We start from the raw sequence: 25273 nt of genomic DNA, 5'->3' as shown, positions 1-25273 counted from the left end.
AACCCATGTTTGCATTTAGAGAAATTCTTTCAGCACTGTGCTGGTAGCTATTTAACCCTTCCTGTGTCGAGTCAGACCTGGGGTCGTGTGTTGCCCTCTGTAAGAAAAGTTCAGATGTCCTTGAACTGAAAACTTTTATGAATGTATAATTTAGGTAATAGATACTGATAAAGGGAAAAATGCTAGACTTTAAATGTCATGTGGTAAGTTCCTCGTATATCCTAAGAGCCTTACAAAAATAATTCACACACCCTAGGTTATTATTTTTCTCTTATATTTTCCTTCTAATTGGAGCTAATGGAAATGTTGACATATTTTTTTATGTTATTCACACCTAAATACATATTTCCTGATCTTTGCATGGCATTTTGTAATTTAATTAAGCAACTGTTAATCATAGGATTCAGTTAATCAAGCATTTATTTAGTTTAGAAGTTATATGTAAGAATCTATTTAGTTTTGCTGTGATTCTAAGGAAAGGCAAATAGTAATTTTCTGTTTGTCTTACTCAAATCAATGAATGTAAATAACAGGGAAATGAAGGAATTGACATCTGCCTCAAGCAGGGTCAAAGACAAATGTTTTATGCAATGTTTTTAATTCCTTGGATGTAGTGAAGTCTGCTTTAGTATTTTTTAAATGGTTTCTAGGGTAACCTGTGTTCTTTCTTCCCCCCATTGTTTGTAATGACCTCTTGGAGTAAAAACAAACAACTTCCTTCCTCTACTGATATTAATCTCTCATGTTTAGTAAACATTGGTCTCTACCCATGTTTTTAAAAAATCACTCAGCTTCAACTATACAGTTGTTCTCCATTCTTTTGCTTCCCTTCTCCTCACATGTGTCACCAACATTGTTCACATGACATTTTGAATCTCTTTTATCTGTTTATTCTTTATTATACTGATGACTTGTTTTCAGGACTTATCTTGTGAGTTTTTTGTTGTTGTTGTTACTGATGCTATTACTTTATGAGCCATGGTGTTCATGTTGCCAAGAATTACACTAATTACATACTCATGGTCAGATTTTCATCTTCTTTACTTCTTTGAGAGTTCTCAAAAATTATCTCATTTTATCCCATTGTGGTTGATATGAGCATTCATTGCTCTAGTATTGAACAGAATAATATAGAATTCTTACCCAGAAATCTGGGAGCTAAACTCCACTGTACCCTAGATATTTTGATGACAGAGATCATTCAAAGTACAACTCCAAGTGGGTCTTTTGCCCTCTTTAAAAGCCTACAGTGACTTTGGACTTCCCAGGTGGTCCAGTGGTTAAGACTTTGCTTTCCAGTGCAGGGGCTGTGAGTTTGATCCTTGGTTAGGGAGCGAAGATCCCACGTGCCTCTGGGGCCAAAAAACCAGAACATAAACAGCGGAGGCAATGTTATAACAAATTCAACAACGACTTAAAGAAATACTTGGTAAAAAAAATACAGATAAAAGCCTACACTTTATTATTCAAAATGGATCTCCATATGTGGCTCCTTTTCACTTCTCTTTGTTTCCACTCTCCATTGATGATGTCGTTTCCATCGCCCTGAACCACTTCTAGTTCTCCTCATGTGCCTTCCATCTCACTTCCCTGTCTTTGCATGTTCTCTTTCTCTGTCTCTCTCTTCCCTTTTTCTTTTTTATTTATCTAGACTCTGCTCAGGCTCCATGATTCAGCTCACATGCTGTCTCCTCTGTGACACGTCTTCCAGTACCACCAGCCAAAGTGAAAGGACTCCTCCTTGTCCTCTACTTTCAATATGTTTCTGTTAAATTATCGATTATATCAGGCTGTCATGGTTTGTTTCTTTCTCTCTGTGTCCCATTAGAATAGTCCTGAGATTAGGGATCTTGTCTTAGTCAATTTTGGATCTCCAGCACTGACCATAAAACTTGACATGTAGTAAATCCTCAGTTGTTCATGCCTGCATTTAACAAATAGTTTTTGAGCATCTGCTATGTCCAAGTCCTCTGACAACAGATGTGAATATGATAACATGGGGGTCCTATCTTCATGGGGCTAGAGTCTACTGAAGTGACATGATAATTAACAAGGAATTTATAAACTGGGTGATAGATATGATGGGTGAGTATATGTTTGATAAAATAATGAATGACTAAATTAAATTTCCACAAAATGCTCAGATGTAATTAAGTATGTTGACCAGACTAGCAGACCATTTAACGGTCTGAATTATTTTCATGTAATCTTTTGCTCTGCATGTTGACAACACCTTATCCTTGCAAGCTCAGGTCCTTAGATTTATATAGAACTGGTGTGGTTGTTTCGAGAAGGGACCTAGCATTTATAATTTGATGTACTTATTCTACAGATGAAATAACAGAGTTCTTAAGCATGGACTGTGCTGTTGGAGAAGACTCTTGCGAGCCCCTTGGACTGCAAAGAGATCCAACCAGTCCATTCTAAAGGAGATCAGTCCTGGGTGTTCTTTGGAAAGAATGATGCTAAAGCTGAAACTCCAGTACTTTGGCCACCTCATGCGAAGAGTTAACTCATTGGAAAAGACCCTGATGCTGGGAGGGATTGGGGGCAGGAGGAGAAGGGGACGACAGAGGATGAGATGGCTGGATGGGATCACCGACTCAATGGACGTGAGTTTGAGTGAACTCTGGGAGTTGGTGATGGACAGGGAGGCCTGGCGTGGTGCAATTCATGGGGTCGCAAAGAATCGAACACGACTGAGTGACTGAACTGAACTGAACTGAAGCATGAAAAGGGTAAGCTAAGGTCATAAGTAGATATTTGAGCAACTCCAGTGTCTGAGAAAATTGAGGGGTAAGCTGCTTTTCATACATTAGTGCGTATTCCTTCAAGATTATTCTTTTGCATAGTTGCTAATGATCACTGCATCCTTATGGACAGGAGACAAGACTGGCTACTTAATTTTTGGTTTTGTTTTGGTCTATTATAAATAAAAATGTGGGACCCTCATTCAACAGTTATTAAGAATAGCTAATATGCAGCAGAGCTTTAAGTCATGTGTGGGGCCGTCTGAGTGCAGGACCCCAAAGAGTACTCAGTCCACCCCCATGAGGCCAGCACTGGTAGGAGACCGGACGTGGGACCCTGAGGATATTAGGGCCATTGCGAAGTAAAATTAAGAGGTGGAAGAGGGTCAAGAGAAGAGGAAAGAAAAAGTCAAAGACATCCTTTAGCTATCTCAAAATTGTATTTGGAACAGCCTGTAAAAGGAGGACTCTTTCTCTCATCCTCATCTCAACTCTCCCTTGACCAGAACACCAAGCTGGTCCTTGAGCACGAGAGACAGTCAGTCAACTGATCTGTGAGTTAAACATACCGGGGTTAAACATAACTCACAGTTAGACATCTGTGAGTTAAACATACTTCCCATCACTTACAATCTTATCTTTCTGGGTTCAAAATAACTTATCAAAAAGATGATTCATGACCACTTAGTGAATTGATGCTTGCTGATGTATTTCCTCAAAAGGAAAGATCGTTTTGGTTATTAATTATTTTAATATCCAGTTTTCTACCAGAAACATTTGGGTTGTACTGAATAATCATGATAAGAAACTAGCAATAAATTTCTTGTTTCTAGATATTTTCGTGCTAATTATATCCCTTTAATTTCTCTGTTCTACAGTTAGTAGCACTACAGTGAGATTTGTAAGAAATGGGATATAGGATGTATAGAAAGATTTGGTGAAAATTTCTTGTCTCTTGACTTCATCTTATTCAGTAAAGTTGTGAAAATTCCCTAACGAGTGCATGGCTCTTGTGTTTACAAGTCAAAAGGCGTGAAAACATGTTGTTTGAAAGCATTGCCAAATTCATAGATCTCATGCAGTGAGAGTAAGATATTCTGAGATAATTTCATGTTCTGATGTTGTGATACTTCTTTATTTTCATAATTGTAGTGGGAAAATACCTATGTATAACTAGTGAATTTAATAAATTAGTGTAAAACATATCTAAATCAGACTGGAGACACATTGTAAACAAATAACACTCTTTTTTAAAAAATTATTTTCCATATTCTTTTCCATTATGGTTTATTGCAGGATACTGAATATAGTTCCTTGTGCTATACAGTAGGGCCTTGTCGTTTATTCATTCTGTATACAATAGTTTGCATCTGCTAATCCCAAACTCCCAATCCATCCCTCCCCGACTCCCCTGGGAAACCATAAGTCTGTTCTTTATATCTGTGAGTCTGTTTCTGTGTCATTAGATACATTCATTTGTATCATAGTTTAGATTCCACACATAAGTGATATCATATGGTGCTTATCTTTCTTTTTCGGACTTAGTTCACTTAGAATGATGATCTCTAGATCCATCCATGTTGCTGCAAATGGCATTATTTCATTCTTTTTTGATGGCTGAGTTTATTCCACTGTGTATTAATAATCCAAATGATGTTTCCTTTTGAGGAAATGTGTCAGCAAGCTTTAATTCACTAAGTGGCCATGAATCATTTTTTGATAAGCTGTTTTGAACCCAGAAAGATAAGATTGTAAGTGATGGGAAGGCTCCCAGGTCCCCAGTGTATTTAACCCTTAGACCCATTATTTCTCCATTCATCTGTTGAGGGACATTTAGGTTGTTCCCATGTTTTGGCTGTTGTAAACAGTGCTGCTATGAATATAGGTGCGCATGTATTTTTTTTTTTTCAAATTGTAGTTTTATCTAGATATATGCCCAGGAATGGGATTGCTGGATCGTATGTAGCTCTGTTTTTAGTTTTTTGAGGAAGCTCCATTTCCATAGTGGCTACACCAATTTACATTCCCACCAACAGTGTAGGAGGGTTCCTTTATCTCTACACCCTCCTCAGCATTTGTTATTTGTAGACTTTTTAATGATGGCTCTTCTGACCAGTGTGAATTGGTACCTCACTGTAGTTTTGATTTGTAATTCTCTAATAATAGTTAACGATGGACATCTTTTCATGTGCCAGTTAGCCATCTGTATGTCTTCTTTGGAGAAATGTCTATTTAGATCTTTTGCCCATTTACATATAGCACTTGTTAAGATTTTCTATTTGGTTTTATAATGTCTATTTTCTATGAAATACATGTGTCTCATCTTTGTGATAAAATGGCTCCTTTTCAAAATAATAGCTCACCACCTCAACAATAATCAGACAGACAAAAAAAGAACGGTATTTCTGATAAATTTTAAACCTTGTATATTTTCTTCTTTTGAAACTTTATAATTTTAGAAAGAATAGTTTCATGACAGCATTCAGTCTTGGTGATACTTTTTGAGTTTAACATGATGATAGCAATGACCACATAAGTATCTATAAATATTTGGAAGATGACCAGTTATATTAAAAATATCACTTTGTTTATTTAACATTGCCTATAAAAAAATCTTCATTTTTAAAGATTTTCTAGGTGACACTCAAGATTGAAAGCTAAATATCCTGAAAGGGTTATAAAATTTTTGAGGGAAAAATCTTAAAAGATCTTGTCTACCTCTAATTTTTAAAGATAAGTAACTGAGATTCCTAAAGATTAAGTGATTTGTACAAAATCATGCATTTAGTTAAGACAAAATAGGACTTGAACCTTAGATTATCTGACTGTCTCCAGAATTATGAAATTTTATGAATTTTCTTCTCATGATAAAATCATATGACCCATTAATAAGCATTGTCTCTTTAGCTTTGTTCTGAGTTGAAAAGCAAAGCTGATATTTAGTGTGTGTTTACTTCACATAAAACCATGCACTTTATATTTACCTCTAATTAGAGCACTTTTTACAAATACTTGGTGCTGTTGGGGGCATAACTAATGTCTTTCTCAGCTTTGCAAAATATAGTAAATGTTCACCAAGCATCTGCTGAATGGATGTTACATTAGTAAATTCACCTCCTCTCCAGTGAGCCTTTGAAGAGAGAGACATAGAGTCAGAGGGACAGAAAGAGAGGTCTTTAGCTCATCACTTGATTTTAAACTATTGTTTCTATAAGGCTGTTGCAATAGATTCCTCTGTGGGTACTACTGACTTGAACTAGCAAATATTAACTATGGGCTGTAGTTTTGAAAGTAATGTTACTCTCAAGAATGCTTTTTCTTCTGAAAGCTTTGTCATACTAGTTGCTTTGCATTTGTGTGATCTTTTGTTTGTAAAATGCAGTAAAGGATGGCCATTCAGCAGATATTCCATTCCTATGGCAAACATAATTCAGTACTTCCTGTGTTCCAGATCCTTTGTTAAGCATAGAGGATCTTACTGTGAAATTGACATCCGTATCCTGGCCCTTCCAGGATGCAAAGCTAGTGACCTGCTTGTAATCACAACTGGCACAAGTCACTCTGGACAGGGGGCAGAGCACCCCTTGGAGGTTGGTTGAGATTCTTCCTGGGCTGATGCCAGGCATGGCCCCAGGAGTCTCCCTAGCTACCGCGGTTCTTGTGCTCCGTCTTGGGTACTGGTCCTTCCTCATGTTAATTCTCATGCCAGGTTTTGGGAACTAGGCCACAGTCTGACAGAACTGCCAATGAGTGCCCCTTCTTGCCACGCTCCAGATGGAATGTTGGTTTGTGGAAAACAAACTGTGGCTCCTTCCCTCCAGGAACTGCCAAGTCACAGACGGGGAGGACGGAGGGGTGAAGGATGCTCGCTTCCTTCCCCACACGCATCTGCAGTGCATTTATGCCACAGACTTGTAACATTGCCTTAGTCCTCATTCTACCAGGGAAAGCTGGCTGTGGTTCCACGTCCAAGACTTATAGGAATAGTAATTGTTAATCATTACTTTCCCGAACTTATGGGGAAGGTATGGACTAGTTGAATGGCATACTCTGCCCATTTTATTTAAAAAACCAAGCATTACTCTAAAAAATGCGTATAGCTCCAAGAATGATCTAAGCTGCTGCTAAGTCACTTCAGTCGTGTCCGACTCTGTGCGACCCCTAAGACGGCAGCCCACCAGGCTCCCCCGTCCCTGGGATTCTCCAGGTAAGAACACTGGAGTGGGTTGCCATTTCCTTCTCCAATGTATGAAAGTGAAAAGTGAAAGTGAAGTCGCTCAGTCGTGTCCGACTCTGAGCGATCCCATAGACTGCAACCTACCAGGCTCTTCTGTCCATGGGATTTTCCAGGCAAGAGTACTGGAGTGGGGTGCCATTGCCTTCTCCAAGAATGATCTAAAATACTTTTTAAATAAGTAAAAAGCTCCAAGCCTTAATCGTAACTATAAAAATGTCTTTAAACATCTGCATTTAGAAAAACAAAATTGTTCCTATGCTCCAAAGTATAAAGAAAGCCTTTCTACCCATAAAGCTATGTGTGGTTCCAACCTGATGTTGGTTTTAATTGGCTTAGTTATTGATGCCTAAGAAAGGGAGTTTTACAAGGGAAAAATCCAATCAGCCTTAAGTTCAAACCACTGCATTCGCGTGTTGTAATGCAGTTCTTCTTGGCACTAATGTTTCATAACCAGCTACACATTAATGAGGGCTTTTATGTGTTTGTTAAAGATAAATATTTCCCGTTATCTCAAATGGCTTCTATGTGGGTCACATTATCAATGCCTTTACATTTCAAGAGCAATTAGTGCTTTGAAAATAGCCAGTGGCTTTTGTTTCTGGTTTGAGAGAGGAAACATGAGTCTATTTTTCAAAAACATCTTCACTGCTGGTTGGCTACTTAATAACTTATCATAGAAAAATGTGATGTCTAGAAAATATAGAGATCTTATCACTACTTTGTTAGCCACGTGAGCTGAAAGAAATAAGTCCAAGTGGAAAGCTAGTAAGATTGCTGTACTCTAAAAAAAAAAACATTCTTCATCAACTACAGTGATTGTTTTCAGCATTTTATCAGTGAGATTAAAACAAAAATTAGATAGGCCTATAATATTTTTCCAAAATTTAGATAGCTTAACTTTCTCAGATTATGCAAATAATATGTTTGTTAAGATTCAACCAGCATAGAAAAATATAAACAACAAAGTGATAATATCTCCAGTACACCCAGGTAGATGAGTAGATGCCTGATAGAAGATGACAGCTAGATGTGTCCAAGTGTTCTGGTAGGTCTCCTTCTAAATGTTTGTCAGTGCACACACCCTATAAATGACGACAAATGGCTAAACGCTATGAATACTCTTTATTCTTCGTAGTTTTTTTTTTAATGGAGCAATATATTGTATATTTCTCCACACATCAATAAGTATATGTCTACATTGACACTGAATAGCTAAATAATATTCCATTTTATTTTTTATTTTAAATTTATTTTTAATGGGAAGATGATTGCTCTACAAGACTGTGTTGGATCCTGCCGTACACCAGCATGCACCAACCATAGGTATATATCTGTCCCCTCCCTCTTGAACCTCTCTCCCACCTCCCGCCAATATTCCATTTTAGATGTGTGCCATTGCTGGTTCAACTCATCCTCTGTTGGTGTCTCGCTTTTCACTATTGTAGGTAAGAATAATAATCCTTTAACATACGACGCTATTCTTTCTGTATTGGATTTTACTTTACAAAACATAGACTAGAGGCTTCCCTGGCGGTCCAAGGGTTAAAACTCCACGCTTCCAATGCAGGAGACGTGGGTTTGATCCCTGGTCGGGGAGCTGAGATCCCGTATGCCTGGCAGAATGAAAAAGAAGCATGGACTAATTGTGAGACAGTTTTATGCCTTTTAAGAATCAGTTGTATAATTATTTTAGTGAACAAGTTTTCCAACGAATAAGATGGTAAAAATCTAATGATCATTATCAGTGAATTAAAGTTTGAATATAAGTTGGTGTAATACCCCATTACTGTGAAATATTTTCACATGATGTTCCCAAACATTTTTCTTCAGATATAATCAAACTGCCTAACCCAGAAGAAGAGTTTTGCTCTTCTGGTATCCGCATCTAACTTAAATGGGTGCTTCTGAAAGGAGATTTATGTCAGGAGCTGATGTATCCTTTCCTTTGATCAGACTGATTCCCATAAGGTGAAGGTCAGTGCCATCAGCAGCATTTTATTCAAAATAATACAAACGTGTGCAAAACAGCACTACCTGTCTTATAATAACACTGAATTTAGTCCCGATATTGCAGAATATAACCTTGAAACTAAGGCTGCAGGGCGAAAAAAAAAAAAAAAATCTCCAACTGAGGTAGTGGAGTTTTATTTTCCTTTGCCTTAAATCACCCAGACAACTGCTCAGCTCTCAGTTTTATGCTGTGAGTGGGAAGAAGAAGCTGTGAGAAGTCAGGAAAACGATCAGGGCCGAGATGCTGCAGTCTTGCCTTGTATTCCTTCCAGGGCTCATTTCACCTGCAGGGCAGTTCCTTTAGTCTGACATACACAGATCATCGTCCCCGGCTGGCCCCGGCCACTGCTTCTCCGTTCTGTCCTGTCTCACAATTGCTCCTGTTTTGTTCTTCAGCTCATGGTTAGTGGCCCCAAAAAGGGGTGCCTCTCTCTCCAAGTTAGCTCCTATGGTAGGACTCATTAAGCCTTTTCCTGGCCTCCCTCACTTCTCTATATCTATCTCTGAATAGTAGCTACTTAAAACTTGATAGATATTAACCAAAAAAAGGAAGCTGGTTTCTGAATCTGGTTTCAGATTCAGAAACAAAATAAATAAACAAAAAAAAAATTTGTTTATTTATATTCTGTTTGTCCCAGAAAGAACTGAAAATAACAGAAGTGCGCACAACCAGTTGCAGTATGTTTTTAAAGGAGGAAGCAAGTCACTGAGAGCCATGGAAAGTACTAATTAACATTGCCTTCCTTCTTCACTTCATGCAGAGCGTCCAAGTTTTTCTCCCGCTGAGGGTTGAAGGAGTCAGGCTGGTGGGAGTGGAGGGTGGAGATGATGCACTGAGTGTCTTATTTCCTGGTTGCTGAGCACCAGACTTTGGCATCAACTGAAGGAACATAATATGAGTGGACAATTGGGGGTCAGGACAACCCAGGACAAAGAACATCTGGATAAACAGAGTGGCTGGGGAACCCTGGGGGTGAATTTACAAAGCCTCTGTAGCCTTTTGCATACACCCTGTGACTGTCAGGATGGAATCAGTAAGGAATATGTACCCCACCCACCTCCCCACCAGCCTCACTCTTTGTTTAGATATTCTCAATTGCCCAGAGCTTAGACCTCATCATATGAGCCGTTTCTCTCAGTGCTGTTTCATTTTTATCCCTACCGGAACTGTTGCTAAATCTAGTGACTTTAGGAGAAGGCAATGGCAACCCACTCCAGTACTTTTGCCTGGCAAATCCCACGGACGGAGGAGCCTGGTAGGCTGCAGTCCATGGGGTCACGAAGAGTTGGACATGACTGAGAGACTTCACTTTCACTTTTCACTTTCATGCATTGGAGAAGGAAATGGCAACACACTCGTGTTCTTGCCTGGAGAATCCCAGGGATGGGGGAGCCTGGTGGGCTGCCGTCTATGGGGTCGTACAGAGTCAGACACGACTGAAGCGACTTAACAACAGCAGCAGCAGTGACTTTCAAATCATTTCAGATCATGACTTGTCATCTTGTCCACAGGGGTTCAGGGTGCCCTCGGCCTGTGGCCTGAAGGTCATTGTTACTCTTTAGGTATTCAGCAGAGCCAGATCCTACCAGGATCCTCTGTTCTTTGGAAAAGAAAAGCATCTGCATCCTTATCAAGCTGTGGTTTCTCATCTGCCTTAGGCTGATGTCTTTCATCTGCTTCACTTGCTCCTACCATTTGCTTCTCAGTGGCATTGCTTGTTGAAAGTTGACCTTAACATGTTGCTTCTTCTTTGGTTTACCTCAAATGTATTGATCAGCCCAAGGTTAAGGATGAATGCCCAATTTAGGTGAGCCTCGGTTTCTTCAATTAAGTTAATCCTGTACCCAGCTAGGTCTACTATTGTTCAAGGTTCTGACAACTAGCACTATCATCCATAAATTCTCTCAACTGTTAGCAGAGGCTTCTCTTCTTCCTATTTTTAAGCATATAACTGCCTGTTGAACTTCTACCAATGTTCCCACTTTTGGTATAAGTAAGTGCTTCCTTACTTGGTTCTAAATCATTAGAATATACCCTGTACTCAGTTGAATGAACGAAGCTTCCTCATGTCAGAATAACAGTGTTTTTCTCATTCTTAGGTTCTCTTTGGTGCCTCCTTAGATTTGGAAGGTGACCTTCCCCAAATATCTAATTTTAGGTTTGCAACTTGAAGGCAGTATAATTACAGTGTAAAGTGAAAGCATAGTTTCCATCAAGAAAAGAAGAAAATTATTTGTTCCTGCCCTCACTGGACATTTAGTTATGGATTGAAATCTCATTTTTAGCGTAGCTACCTTTAAGTAAGAGCTTTTTAATTTTATGGTGCATAGATTCATACTCAGACTATCTGAGAACTTCACGATTACTTTTTTCCCTCATGAAATAAAGAGCTATCTAGAGAAAAACTTTTCTCCAGTGATTCCAATTTCGTCCCATCTCTCAATTTCTCTGAGAAATTGAGAATTTAGACAGCCTGAGGTCAAGGCCAAGAAAAAAGGAAAAAACCGATCATGGTAGATAGAGTGTCATTAGTCAGCAGGAAAATGCAGAGACAGATTTTCAGCACATCTATTTGCTGCTTTAAAAAAATAAATAAATAAATAAAACCCAAAAAAACTATTGCCAGCACATAAACACTTCCACTACAAGGGAGAAAAGTCCACAGTTTCACTAATCCTAAAATTTTGCCTCTTGTTTTTCAGAGAAGATAGAGGACACTGAAAAAAGGTTTCTGTTTGGGGGGTTTTTTGTTTTTGTTTTTAACTAGGAAACTAAAAGAAAAAAACAACAAAAAAACCCCACACAATTATTGCCATTTACTAGCCACTTACATACAAATTTTTATTTGGATAGTACACTTTATTGTCCTGTGTCTAAAAGAAAACTATGCAAAGGTGAGATTTGTTTGGATGATCAGTCCCTTGTCGCTGCAGTGGTGGCAGCTGCTCCTTGTAGCCTCTCGCCATCTGTTGTCTTGCTTTGTCATCTTTTCAAAGGTTTTTTTTTTTGCCACATCAGAGCTGTCCTTTTATGGTTCAACTCTTCACCTCTGTTCCTATATGCCAATTTCAGGGCTTGTCAACTGCTACTACACTTAATATAATGATCAGTCCCAACGTGACTGAGCTTTGCTGGCTCTTGCTGCCACTAAGAGAGACATTTCAAATAGTTGACTGAATCTTTTCAAGTCCCACATTATTTTGAGGTTCAATTCAAGTAGCGTTCTTCATTATCCCAGTAGTTCTTATGTGTCCACTTATGTTATCTTTTACTTTTAACCTACCTGATATCATTCCAGGTATTTAATACTCATCTGTTGACTTCTAGCATCTGACTAGAGTACCTGTGACTAACCTTCAAGGCTATAGAACAAATAGACAAGTTAATGCTTGTCATTGCTTTCTTAGGATGAGTAAGCAATAGAAGACCTATTGGTATGAATAAAATAATATCTGTGAATACACTTGACTCAAGTGAACCCGACAAATGGATTTTAATTCTTGCCCTAGACCAGCAGTAGAAACTCAGTTGTATAAATGATCAGTTTTATAATCAATAGTTTGAAGATTTTTACCGAAGGAATTGACCAAGCTTTTAGGCAATGTTTTTGCAGTTTATTCATCTTTATCTGCAAAGTAAGAGAGAAAACACTGATGTATCTGGCCACGGTAGATAATGTCTACAGCCCTGATTCCAAGATGCATATCTATTTTATGTTTAAAAATAAATTTACCTCTATATTCTTAATGGGAAAGCGTGTTCAATTCTAATGTCTGTTGGTTTACTAACATATCTAGAGCCTCCCAGAGAGGTGCATTTCAATGAGATCCACCATTTCATATTGACATTAAGAACATTAAGAACAAAGTTATTTTTAGTTCTTTGATCTGAAAGTGTTACCCATGTAGGATTGCTCAGTATGTCAAGAGAGGGAAGTGGGAGGCGTTCTGGAAAGGTGTGGATGTGCGATAACCTAATGCCATCAGATAAGAAGATCCAAATAGGATTTTAGAACAAATCCTTCCTCTGTGTTTCAAGCACTTATTAGAACAAGTCACAATGATGTTTTCTTTGGCAGGCTTGTAGAGCATTTATCAGCCAGTGGGTTCTCCACTCTAAAATTTATGATGCTTTGAAAGACTCACAAAAGCCTGTACTTAGAGCTTTAAATAAAGTCAAAATGATAGTTTTTCTGCCCTATGAATTTTCATTATTGAAATTATTAAAGGAGCAGTAAACTTTCCGGCTTTTTCCCACAGTTTCCAGCAAACTGTGTTGGTTCTTTATCTCATGTGATGGTTGAAAATCAAATCCCCTGTTTGTTCTCAGTTTGTTTTCTGAATAATGTGGACAACATAGATGAGGCCTCTGACCTCTTACAAAAGAGAATGACATCACTTGAAGTTACTAACTATTCTGCTTCTCTCTGGGACAACACATGTGAACAGCAACAAAACGTCTGGGTTAGCAAGGAAGAGCAGCTAGATGAAGAACAGTACCATTACTTATGTCATAAAATACCCTTGTTGGTCAGTGGAGCAGGACAAGCGATTCTGGACCCAAAAGTGTTGGTGCCTGGAAGCTGCTCTGGCCTAGGGGGATGTCGTGGAGTAAAGGAGGGGCATGTGTCTTTAAATAATGCGTTCACGAAAAAAAAAAAAAAAAAACCAACATGTTATGAGTATATGTGTACATATTATTGATGCTCTGTCTACCTGATTCTTTTTCTGCATAAAAATAATAGATTCATCTAGACTCTTACAGGCTGTTATTAGCTGTCAACAGTCATGAGTAATTGCTACATTGCCCCTTCCTCTTGTGTTGTACAAGTAGTAAGCTTTCTTTTAACCTTGAAAATTAGGAGTATACCATGATGTTATTTTGAAAATCCTGAAGCTGAAACCGTATTTATTTCAGGAGATATTGCTAAGAGACCATGGGGCTTGTGGGAAAAAAAAAAAAAGGCAAATGTGAGTTAATTAATGTAATTATTTTAAAAAGAATGATTTTAATATTCTAATGTATGTATTCAGTTTCTGAGTTTGAGTTTCCAAACCTCAGCTTTTTACTCCCTAAGCCCCTGGAAACACTTTCTCTCTCTTACCTTGTTTAAGTACAATAAAAAGGAAGTGTATTTGCTACCACTTCATTAGCTCAGTGACTCTGCTACCAAATTAGTGGGAATTCATGGATTAATTCCTAGTCTCAAAGAAAAATGAATTAATATATATATGAAAGAATTGGGCTTCGCTGGTGACTCAGATGGTAAAGAACTCACCTGCCAATGCAGGAGACATAAGAGATGTGGGTTAGATCCCTGGGTCGGTCGGGAAGATCCCCTGGAGAAGGAAATGCAGCCCGCTCCAGTATTCTTGCCTGGAGAATCCCATGGACAGCAGAGCCTGGCGGGCTACAGTCCACGGGGTTGCAGAGAGCTGAAACACAGCAGGACGGCTAACACACACAAAAGAACTGGGGCTTCTCAGGTGGTGCTAGTGATGAAGTATCTGCCTGCCAGTGCAGGAGGCCGCAAGAGATCTCCGGGTTTTATCCTTGGGTCAGGAAGATCCCCTGGAGTAGGAAACGGCAACCTGCTCCAGTATTGCCTGCAAAAGTTACATGGATAGAGGAACCTTGTGGGCTACAGATCACAGGGTCCCAAAGAGTTGGACACGACTGAGCAACTGAGCACACACACAAACGTAAAAGAATCTTTATCATTTTCAAAGTAAATGATCCTCAATACCATAGCTGTCACAGGGACTATGAAAGAAAAAGGGAGTTTTTCTAAAGGAGGAAAAAACCTTCCATTTGACTGCGATGTGTACTACGTATTCAAGCATGTATTTTGATCTTTTTCTTATGAATATATTCATAATATTTACAGTGAAAGAAAGAATTCCTCACCTGTGGCTATTTTCTCATTAGACATACGCTCTACAATTGGATGATAGTCAATAATATGGTCTTTAGAGCTTATACTCACTCAGTCCTAGCATCACAGGTATCTGGACTGGGCAATCAGATCCAATTCAGCGAGTATTTATCTTGCACTTGCTAAAACACATTTCATAAGGTGTAAAGTTTGAGGCAAAAAGGAAAAGGCTTTACAGAGTTTTAGTTACTGTTAAGATACATGTCTATTTGACATTTAAAGGTAAATTTGCCTACCTATGCTTGGTGGAAAAACATCATTTTGCAAAAAATTTAAATGTCTGTTGGTTTACTAAAAGATCATCCAGATTAGTGCATGAAAACAAAAATCCACCATTCCACATTCAATTTAAGAAAAGCCATCTAGGGGATTCCCTATCAGTCCAGTGGTTGGGACTCCACACTTTCACTGCAGAGGGCCTGGGTTCAATGCCTGGTTAGAGAACTAAGACCCCACAAGCTAGGCAGCATGACCAAAAAAGGAAAAAATTCCATATTATTAAATAAATATCTGTGATTTAGGAATATGGTAAGAATAGTTTTATTGAACTTTATTTCATCTACCAGTTTGACATCCACATTTCCTTGGGCATATGAAGCAGTCATGTTCCTGGCATAGATTTTGAGCAGTCTTTGCCTGTTCCTTTGTCTGCACCTTTATAGAGAACCAGTTTGTTATGAAATAAAGCAGTATTCCTGTATATTAGAAAGTCTGTAATGCCAACTTTACTTAAGGTTGTTAAATTCAACAGGAAGGGAAGATAATAGGAAGGAATATCTCTTTTCCAATTAATTTTTGAAAACTTTGTTTTATACATCCCATAGTTAAGATGATGTCCATGAAACAATCCTATAAAAAGCATGCTTCCTGTAGCCTTTCCTTTCACTCTGCTTACATTTGCCTTGAGTATAGTGGTGGTTTAATCATTAAGTCTTGTCTGACTCTTTGGGGTCTGGACTGTAGCCAGTCAGGCTCCTTTGTCCATGGGATTTTCCAGGCAGAATACTGGAGTGGGTTGACATTTCCTACTCCAGGGGATCTTCCTGACCTAGGAATCGAACCTACGGCTCATCTGTCTTCTGCTTTGTAGGTGGATTCTTTTCTCACTGAGCCACCGGGGAAACCCTTTGAGTATAATTCAACAGTATTAACTTGCAGTATTAATACTTGCAGTTACCAAATGTATTCTAATTTAAATAATTAGAATTCTAGACAGAGAATCAAGTTAAAACAATACTATAAGATTTTTAAAATGAGAAAATAATTGAAAAATATCCCATCATGCCAAGTTGGCTTTAGACAATTCATTCTTCTCTAGGGAAGTTCTGGCCAAAGAAGCACAGATTGAAGGGGGCCATCTTTTTTTATTTTCTGGTTTTGATTGTCATTTGCTCTAGGTACACCTTTCACACCTTTTTGAGAGAGAAGTGCAAGGAATAGTGAAGAAGATCAACTTCAGCCTTCTACCTGTGATGGTCTTGATTAGAGCACTGGGCTCAGCCTTCCTCTCATTCCCATGTACAGATGTGTGTCAGGCCAACATCCCCGATTACTTACTTAGGACACAGGGTATTTGAAACGTGAAAGCATAGAATTTTAGAACTGGATGGGGCTGTAAAGAGCGTAGACCCAACAGCGACATCTTTATAGATGAGGCAGCTGTGGCCTTGAAGTCTCAGGCTTTGTTGAAACCTCGACTCTGGGTTAGCGGCTGCCGTCACACCCTCTTTATTGAGTTTCCAGAGTTCCCTGTAGGGGCAGATAAAGAGCCAAGTAGATTTTCCCACAACAGCTCTGTTAACAGATTTCTGTTCCTGTGTTTCCAAATTCGAGAAAGAATATATAGTTTCTGGCAAGGCATTTTGGAATAGCTAGTGGCAGCATTTTTAAGTATTATGATAAAAAGAGATCAGTGATTGCTCATTTATTCATTCACTAACCATTTAATAAACTTATGCAACACTTTTTCAACTAGGGTTGCCAGCAAAGCCATGTGTAAGGGATAACATTTGATCAGAGACCCAAACAAGAGGGATGGAGTCTTGGAATGAGGACGGCATTCCAGGTCATATAAGCCCAAATATAAAGCACCATGGAACAAATGTGTTCAGTGTGTCTGGGATTTAGAAGATGAGGCATGAGGAATTCCCTTGCAGTTTAGTGGTCAAGACTCAGCACTTTCACTGCCATGGGCCTGGATTTGATCCCTGTTTAAGGAAATAAGTTCCTGCAAGCCATGTGGTGTGGCCAAAAATAAGAAAAATAATTATGTCTAAAAAAAGAAAAAACTGAAAATTATATCCCACTATAAACATCTCCCATTGTGAAGATGGGGAGTAGGGGCAGATCATGGACAAAAGTCATCTCTATAGTCTTGAGTGGAAGGTATTGATCTGGCAGAGCCAGGAGCATGGCAATGGCATATGAACTGGATTTGCACACAGGTGATAGTATTTTCAATAGGAATAAATAATAATTAAAAAAAGAAGAAGAGGTATGGAATCAAGTGCTGTGCCTTAGAACTGTTCACGGTGAGATGTTGGGAGATCCAGTGGAGAAGTCTATAAAGCAGTTTTACCAAACAGGCTGGAACTTGGGGGAGAATTCAAGGCTGGGGATGGATGTTGATGATTCAGGAGCATATGGATGATGTCTTGCTGGATGAGAGCTACTGAAAGAAGAATGTCAGGGGAGAATGAAGTGATCACTGCTCAGTTGGTCCTCTCCAATGTTTGAAGTTCAGCCCCCTGCAGTGGGTGCACAGAGTCCTAACCCCTGCACCACCAGGGAATTCCCATGTTTGCTAGGTTATATGTTGTGTGGCATCAGATGAAAAGAAGTTCCCTAAATGTTTCATAAATTTTATAAATTTTCAGGAGGAGACAGCGGTGGAAACTGGAAAGGCAAGTAAGGGAAAAAAAACAACAACAACTAAACAATCAAGAGAAGAGGATGACTTGGAATTTAAGCCTGATAGAGTTTTAAGACTAGGGGGGTACCTAGCAATGCCTGTGTGCTGAGACATCATGTAATCTGAATGAATTGCTGGTCTTGGTAAGGTGTAGATGTGGCTCTGACAAGAGTGTTTTCATTGAATAAAAGTTTGACTGGATTAGGCTTGAGAGAGACTGAGAAGGAAGTGGAGGTTGATGTATTAAAAATTCCTTGGAAGAGTTTTTTTTTTTTTTTTTTTTTAAGCACAAGACACTATAGAAATTGATGGTAATAGATGGAGACATGACATCTAAAGGGGTATTTATGTAGTGACTCTTTTTTAGAGGATTTTCAGTAAATTTGCTATGGAATTCAGTAATGTAAAATAATAACTGTTTCTGCTCTGTGTGTGTGTCTGTGTGTGTGTGTGTATATATATGTAGGCCATGCCAGGCAGCATGCAGGATCTTAGTTCTCTGACCAGGGATTGAACTCATGCCCTCTGAAGTGGATGCACAGAGTCCTAATCCCTGCACCACCAGGGAATTCCCGTGTTTGCTATGTTATATATTGTGTGGCATCAGATGAAAAGAAGTTCCCTAAATGTTTCATAGATTTATTTAATATCAGTGTTAAAATAAATTCTAAAGGTAGAATAATCTAACCTCTTCCCAGACCAGTATCCCTTCCTGTAAGGCAGCACATTGCATCTTTATACAGACCAAAGAGTCCAAAACAAGTTCTTTATGTGTACCAAACAGAAATCTATTTTGTAACCTTTTGGATGTCCTAGTTTTATCCCTTTGGGCCACACCTTGTCCAGCTGTACCTGCTGAACCTGAGGTGACCCTGGTGTCCTTGGCACCTCTTTTACAGCCTGGCACTCCCATCCCCCATCCACTCTTTGCATAATATCATTTTAAATCCCTTCACCAGTCTGACAGCCAATCCTTTCTAATGGCCCAGGTCCCACATACAACGGGCATAACCATCAGATCTCCTCTATGGATCTTTGTCTCTTCTGAAAAATCCCGGTATTCAGTCACATAAGTCTCTCTGGAATCCAAATAAATAGGAATTGAACAGAATGGGAATGGGGGGAGGAAATGCATGTGTTTCTCATCTGAAATGTTGGTTAAAAAAAAGTGAATGACAAGGTGAGTGGGTGCTTCTTGGTGGGGAGTTTGGCTTATGGACCCAGCGCAGTTGCCTTCTGACCTTTGTGTTTGAGGAACCCTATGTTGTATGTGCCGTGAACACATCCAGGTGCTCACAGAGCGATCAAATATAAGTTTCGCCACTCCAGAAGCAGGCGTTTCTAATCCCTGCTTAATAAAGAAGAAAATAAAGGCCCAGAAACTCTAGATAGATTGTTCAAAATCACGTGTTTTGCAAGTGGCAGCATTGACATTTAAATCAAAGTCTGTCCGGCTTCAGAGACTCTCTTAGACTTGACCTGAGTTCTTGGCAATGTGCTTGGATCATAGGCTTGGGGCACCTTGGATGTTTTCCTTTCTCTGTGGGTCTTCAAAGTGTGTAATTTCTTTTTAATTTTTTAAAAAATTGAAGTATAGTTGATATACTATATGTGTTTCGTGTGTACAGGAAAGTGACTCAGATTCTTTTCCATTATACGTTGTTGAAGTAGAAGTGAAGTGAAGTCGCTCAGTCGTGTCGACTCTTTGCGATCGCTACCAGGCTCCTCCAGGCAAGAGTACTGGAGTGGGTTGCCATTTCCTTCTCCAGGGGATCTTCCCTACCCAGGGATCGAACCCAGGTCTCCTGCATTCCAGGCAGACGCTTTAACCTCTAAGCCACCAGGGAAGCCCCATTATACATTATTACAAGATATTATATATAGTTCCCTGGGCTAAGCAGTAGGTCTTGTTGCTTATCTGTTTTGTGTATAATAGTGTGTATTTGTGAATCCCAGATTTCAAATTTATCCCACTCCCTTTCCTCTTGGTAACCATAAGTTTGTTTTCTGTCTGTGAGTCTATTTCTGTTTTGTAAATAAGTTTGCTTGTATCTTTTTTTTGATTCCACATATAAGTGATTAAGATGTGTCATTTCTTAGCATGTTTCGTTATATTATACTTTTTATTATGGTATGCTCTTCATGATACTATTTTAATCAGATGTTTTATTTTCTAAGATATTACATTATATTATTCTGTTGACACCTTCTCTGGGTCCAACTCTATTCAAGGTAGAAGATGCTAAGACAGGAAAAACTCAGTCCCTGACCCTCAGAGTTTGATAAGTCTGTAGAAAAGATAACCCAAATACTTATATAAAGCAAAGCAGGGTGGATGATCCTGAAGAGAGGCACAAATGAGTGCTCTCGCCTCTAGAACTGTATGGGGGTGGGGCGGCCGTGATCAAGTGGGAGACCTTAACATTCTTCATGAAAAAGTTAGAATGTGAGCTGAGTTTGAAAGGATGAAGGAATGCGATTGTTCAGGGGGAGGTGGGGCGTAGCCACAGCTCGAGAACAGCGTGGACAATGGGAAACCTTAAGATAAGCTAGGAGGCGTCTAGTGATTGAGCTGGAGGAAAAGACGCGCATTAGAGATAAATGATAGACAGCTCATCAACAGGAAAGACAGGACCATACTGGCAAAGGTATGACTGTTATGCACCTGGTAACAGGAAACCTTACAGGATTTATTTTTAGGAAAAGTTGTGACTGTAGTATGTATAGGAGGCTCATGACTTTTTGGATTTAGGACTTTTTTGTGTTGTTAAGTTACATCTTTAATTATAGTGAAAGTGTTAGTTGCTCAGTCGTGTCTGACTCTTTGTGGCCCTGTGGACTCCCGCCAGGCTTCTCTGTCCATGGGATTCTCCAGACAAGAATTCTGGGGTGGGTTGCCATTTCCTCCTCCAGGGTATTTTCCCGACCAATGGATTGAACCCAGGTCTCCCACGTTGCAGGCAGATCCTTTACCGTTTGAGCCGCCATTTAACATGTCAGAATAGGCCATGTGCTATGACCTATTTGGAACTGATGGATTTGCCCCATCAGTTTCTTGAGTTTTCTTGCAATATTAGATCTTGCTTGTTATATCTTCAGGTGACTATTTTAAAATGAACACAATTTGCAAATTTATTGGTGATAAAAAATAAAATTTATTAGTTCTCATTCCCATGTTAAGTGAAATATACTTTTGTATATAAAGACTGTAGGTTCAAACTAGCAAGCAAACTGTTTAAATATGAAAGTTGTGCAAGGGAAAAAATAATGGATTCAATTAAGATTTGCTAAGCCCTTTATTCTATTCTGAGTTAATGTTCCAGGTGAATAACTGTACTTCATGTTTAGTTAGGAAAACCACACTGGATTGTCACACTGGCCCTTTGCTATCCCCCTGATATCCCTTAGGGTTGGGAACATGATTCTTGTTTGACTCAAAGCTGTCAAAAATTAATAGCAATCTGAATTGGTGGATAAAATGTTGACTGCAGACTTCTCCTGCAAAAAGTCCCCCTTCAGTTCTATTTTTGTACCTTTCAAATTATAATTTATATCATGCACCTCTGTCTGTGTAGATCCATTTGATACCCAAATTCATTTCTGTGATTGATTTTCTAGTAAGAGGATGAAAAGTTTTCATATTAATGGGTTTTTATTTAAAGCCCGTAAAAGCTAAGAATTTGAAATCAGCTAGATTTATATTAAATTTCCTAATAGGAAATGGTTTTCTGAGATTACTAGTTGCCTTTTTTTAGAATACTAAAGCTATTAATAAACCATCTCTTTATTACATCTTCCTTCAATAACACCACAGAATGGCTATAAAATATTCCAAATATCTCTTAAAAGGACTGAAATTGAAACATTTAAAAACTCTGGGCTTTCCCAGTTTTGCTTTTGCTGTCTATTAGAATAGCTGAGTAACTCTGTTTACTATGTGGCTGTAGAAGGATGTCGGCCATCTCAGATGTTCTTAAAGGTGGCCACCCTTCCAGGGGCCCAGCTGGAGGAATCTTTCCAGGACAATGCCCCCCACCCTGCCCCAGGCCTATGTGGATGCAGAGTAGGGAGGGAGCTTGTTTAAAACTTGCCTGCCTATCTCCCCTGACCCCCCTAAAATTTACCAGAACTGCAGCAGGAGGAAGCCAAGGCCCGCATGTTGTCCAGGAGCTCGGCTGATACTCTGGTCTGTCTGCTATAACCCACTCTCCCCATCATCTGTAATGACCCCCTGAGAGGATGCTTTTTCCTTCCTCAAGTCTCATCTTGACCTTGCTTGCCCTCCAACCCTGTCAACCACTGGTCAGGATTCTTATTGGCGGTCCAATTTGTATCAACTCAGAGAATGAAGCCATAAAGCAATTCAAACAAGAGAACCTATAGAATAACTCCAGGTTTTCTGTGTGATACTATGCCATAGATAATTTCAATTTTAGAATATTTTATGTATTGCAAATAGTCATCATATATGGAAGTGATCTATTTAATCTGGTACAGTGGTGCTTATGCTAAGTCCCTTCAGTCGTGTCTGACTCTTTGCCACGCTATGGACTGTAGCCCGCCGCCAGGCTTCTCTGTCCGTGGGCTTCTTCAGGTGAGACTACTTGAGTGGGCTGCCGTCTCCTCCTCCAGGGGATCTTCCCAACCCAGGGATCGAACCTGCATCTCTTATGTCTCTTGCATTGTCAGGCAGGTTCTTTACCACTAGCGCCACCAGTGGAAGGCTCTTCAAGGAACAGATCATGTGATACATTTCTTTGCTTTTATTTCTCAGTGCAGAGTCTCAACATAGCAGTTATTGAAAAGTTCCTGTGATTTGTATTGCTGAAACTGATGTTTTCTTCTCTGCTCTCTGCCTTTAGCACTCAATCTGGCTTGAAGCATCTATATCTAGAGCAGTGGGTGGATAGTTGGAGTCACAGAGTCTTGACAGCCAACTAGACTGTTGTCTGTAGGTCGTTAAAGGATTAAAGTGAAGCATTTAAAAATTGTGGCATTTGCATTTCCAGCCCATCCTAAAGGAGATCAGTCCTGAGTGTTCATTGGAAAGACTGATGTTGAAGCTGAAACTCCAATACTTTGGCCACCTGATGCAAAGAGCTGACTCATTTGAAAAGACCCTGATGCTGGGAAAGATTAAAGGCAGGAGGAGAAGTGGATGACAGAGGATGAGATGGTTGGATGGCATCACTGACTCAATGGACATGAGTTTGGGTAAACTCTGGGAGTTGGTGATGGACAGGGAAGCCTGGCGTGCTGTGGTCCATGGGGTCACAAAGAGTCAGACACAACTGAGTGACTGAACTGAACTGAACTTGCATTTAAGATAGGCGACCAGTAAAATGTTGCTATCGTTGTTGTTGTTCAGTCACCCAGGCGTGTCCGACCCTTTGCAACCCCATGGACTGCAGCACACCATGCCTCTCTGTCTCTTGCCATCTCGCGAGGTTAGCCCAAGTTTACATCCATTGCATTGGTGATGCCATCCAGCCATCTCGTCCTCTGATGCCCTCTTTCCTTCTGCCTTCAATCTTTCCCAGCATCAGGGACTTTTCCAATGAGTCAGCTGTTCACACCAGATGACCAAAACACTGGAGCTTCAGCTTCAGCATCAGTCCTTCCAATGAGTATTCAGGGTTGATTTCCCTTAAGACTGACTGGTTGCTATCATTAGTCCTAAACAAAACAACACAGGCAAACCCAAATTAGTTTGCTTCTTTTATTCAGGGTAACTCTAAATTGCTGCAGTGTCCCCATAATCATAATTTATGGGAGCTGAGCTCCATGTGGCATAAAAGGAATTTCTTCCAGATGGTAAATCTAACCTAAAAAACATTTCTGTAATTGCTAATGGAGCCCTGGTAACTTAGCATATTACACGTTGATTGAGAGAGGCGTTCTAATCTCTCACAGCAATATTGCCACAGCAGATCTTGTATGAGAGAGGATGTGGGGAGGAAAAAAGAAGAAGATATTAAACAAGAGGAACTTGCCCAAGGGATAAAGTTCCCTTTATGCTCCTTTCTGCCTGAATAGCTTACCCCTTAAAAGTAGCACCAGTTAGTACCTTTTTCATTATCTTTCAGGCATCCTCTGCTTTTCTGCCAGTCTTTATTTGGTGTAACTGAATTGGAGCTTCTCTCATCCTGGTCTTTTGAAATGCTCCTTCTTTTCAATGATATCTATCACCGTGAAAATTTGAAACAACCTAAATATCTTATAAAATATAGCCATTCAATGCAACATTGGGCAGCCTTGAGAATAATAGTGTAGGTGTTCTGGTAAAAGACTGTGAAGAAGGATTCTTTTTTATATCTCTCCCTGAGACTTATCAAAGGCAACAAAAAAGAATGTAAAACCGATGGGAAAAATGTTAACTTTAATAACCTTGAAAATACTAGTCATAATCCAACCCTACCCCCCACCCTCCAAAAATATCCACCAGAATAGTGACATTTGGATCATTGAGAAGGACTTTGAGAACCAACACACACTTATGCAGAGCTCAAGCAAGGCATGGGCCTCTTAAGAAGTAGGCATTGGGCTCCCTGGTGGTCTACTGGTTAAGAATCCACTTGCCAATGCAAGGGATAGGGGTTCAGTCCCTGGTCCAGGAAGATTCTACCTACTATGGAGCAACTAAGCCTGTCGGATGCAGCTGCTGAGCCCGGGTGCCTCGAGTTTATGCTCCACAACAAGAGAAGCCGCTGCAATGAGAAGTCCAGGTACCACACTGGAGAGTCATCCCCACTGAGAGAGCCAGAGAAAGCCTGTGCATAGCAAGAAGAAGCAGCACAGCCAAAATTAATAAATCTTAAAAAAAATTTTTTTAAAGTAAGCATCTTTTATAAAAGTAAGTGATGAGGCCTTCCTGCTGGCTCAGTGGTGAATAATCCACTTGCCAATGCAGGAGTCACAGATTCAATCCCAGGTCTGGGAAGATCCCACGTGCCGAGGAACAGCTAAACCTGTGTGCTGCAACTACTGAGCTTGTGCTCTAGAGTCTGGGAGCTGCAACTCTTGAGCCCAGGTGTCGCAACTACTGAAGCTTGCACGACCCAGAGCCTGTGCTCTGCAACATGAGAAGCCTCCGCAATGAGAAGCCCACATACCGCAACTAAACAGTAGCCCCTGCTTGCTGCATTAGAGAGAAGACTGCGCGACAACGAAGACCCAGCGCAGCCATAAATAAATAAAATTGTCAATTAAAAACAGAAAAGAAATATCCGCACTTAGGCAACACACCTCCAAGTAAAGATGTGTTAAAACATCTAATCAGCAATTTTGCTTCTAGGATTTCATCCCCTGGATCTACACATACTTGTATGCAAAGCTATATTACAGAACTGATGATTATGGAATTTTTGCTATATATATATATCCTAATATATATGTGTCCTAATATATACATTTATACATCCTAATTTCT

General features: G+C 39.6%; 1 protein-coding gene and 1 non-coding gene across 20 annotated transcripts in view; one reads left to right on the top strand and one right to left on the bottom strand.

Annotated features, from left to right (window-relative positions):
• The window catches only part of SYNE1 (spectrin repeat containing nuclear envelope protein 1), a 500805-nt gene that overhangs the window by 20738 nt on the left and 454794 nt on the right, over positions 1–25273 (top strand). The gene's annotated exons all lie outside the window — the stretch shown is intronic.
• On the bottom strand, positions 19620–19691 carry TRNAS-GGA (transfer RNA serine (anticodon GGA)). The gene has a single exon. It is a non-coding gene; the product is annotated as a tRNA-Ser (tRNA).

This window comes from Bos grunniens, chromosome 9 (genome assembly GCF_055505025.1).
Source record: "Bos grunniens cultivar Pamir isolate PY7600 chromosome 9, Bosgru_T2T1.0, whole genome shotgun sequence".
Classification (NCBI taxonomy): domain Eukaryota; kingdom Metazoa; phylum Chordata; class Mammalia; order Artiodactyla; family Bovidae; genus Bos; species Bos grunniens.
This window is presented reverse-complemented; position numbering and strand designations above follow the sequence as displayed.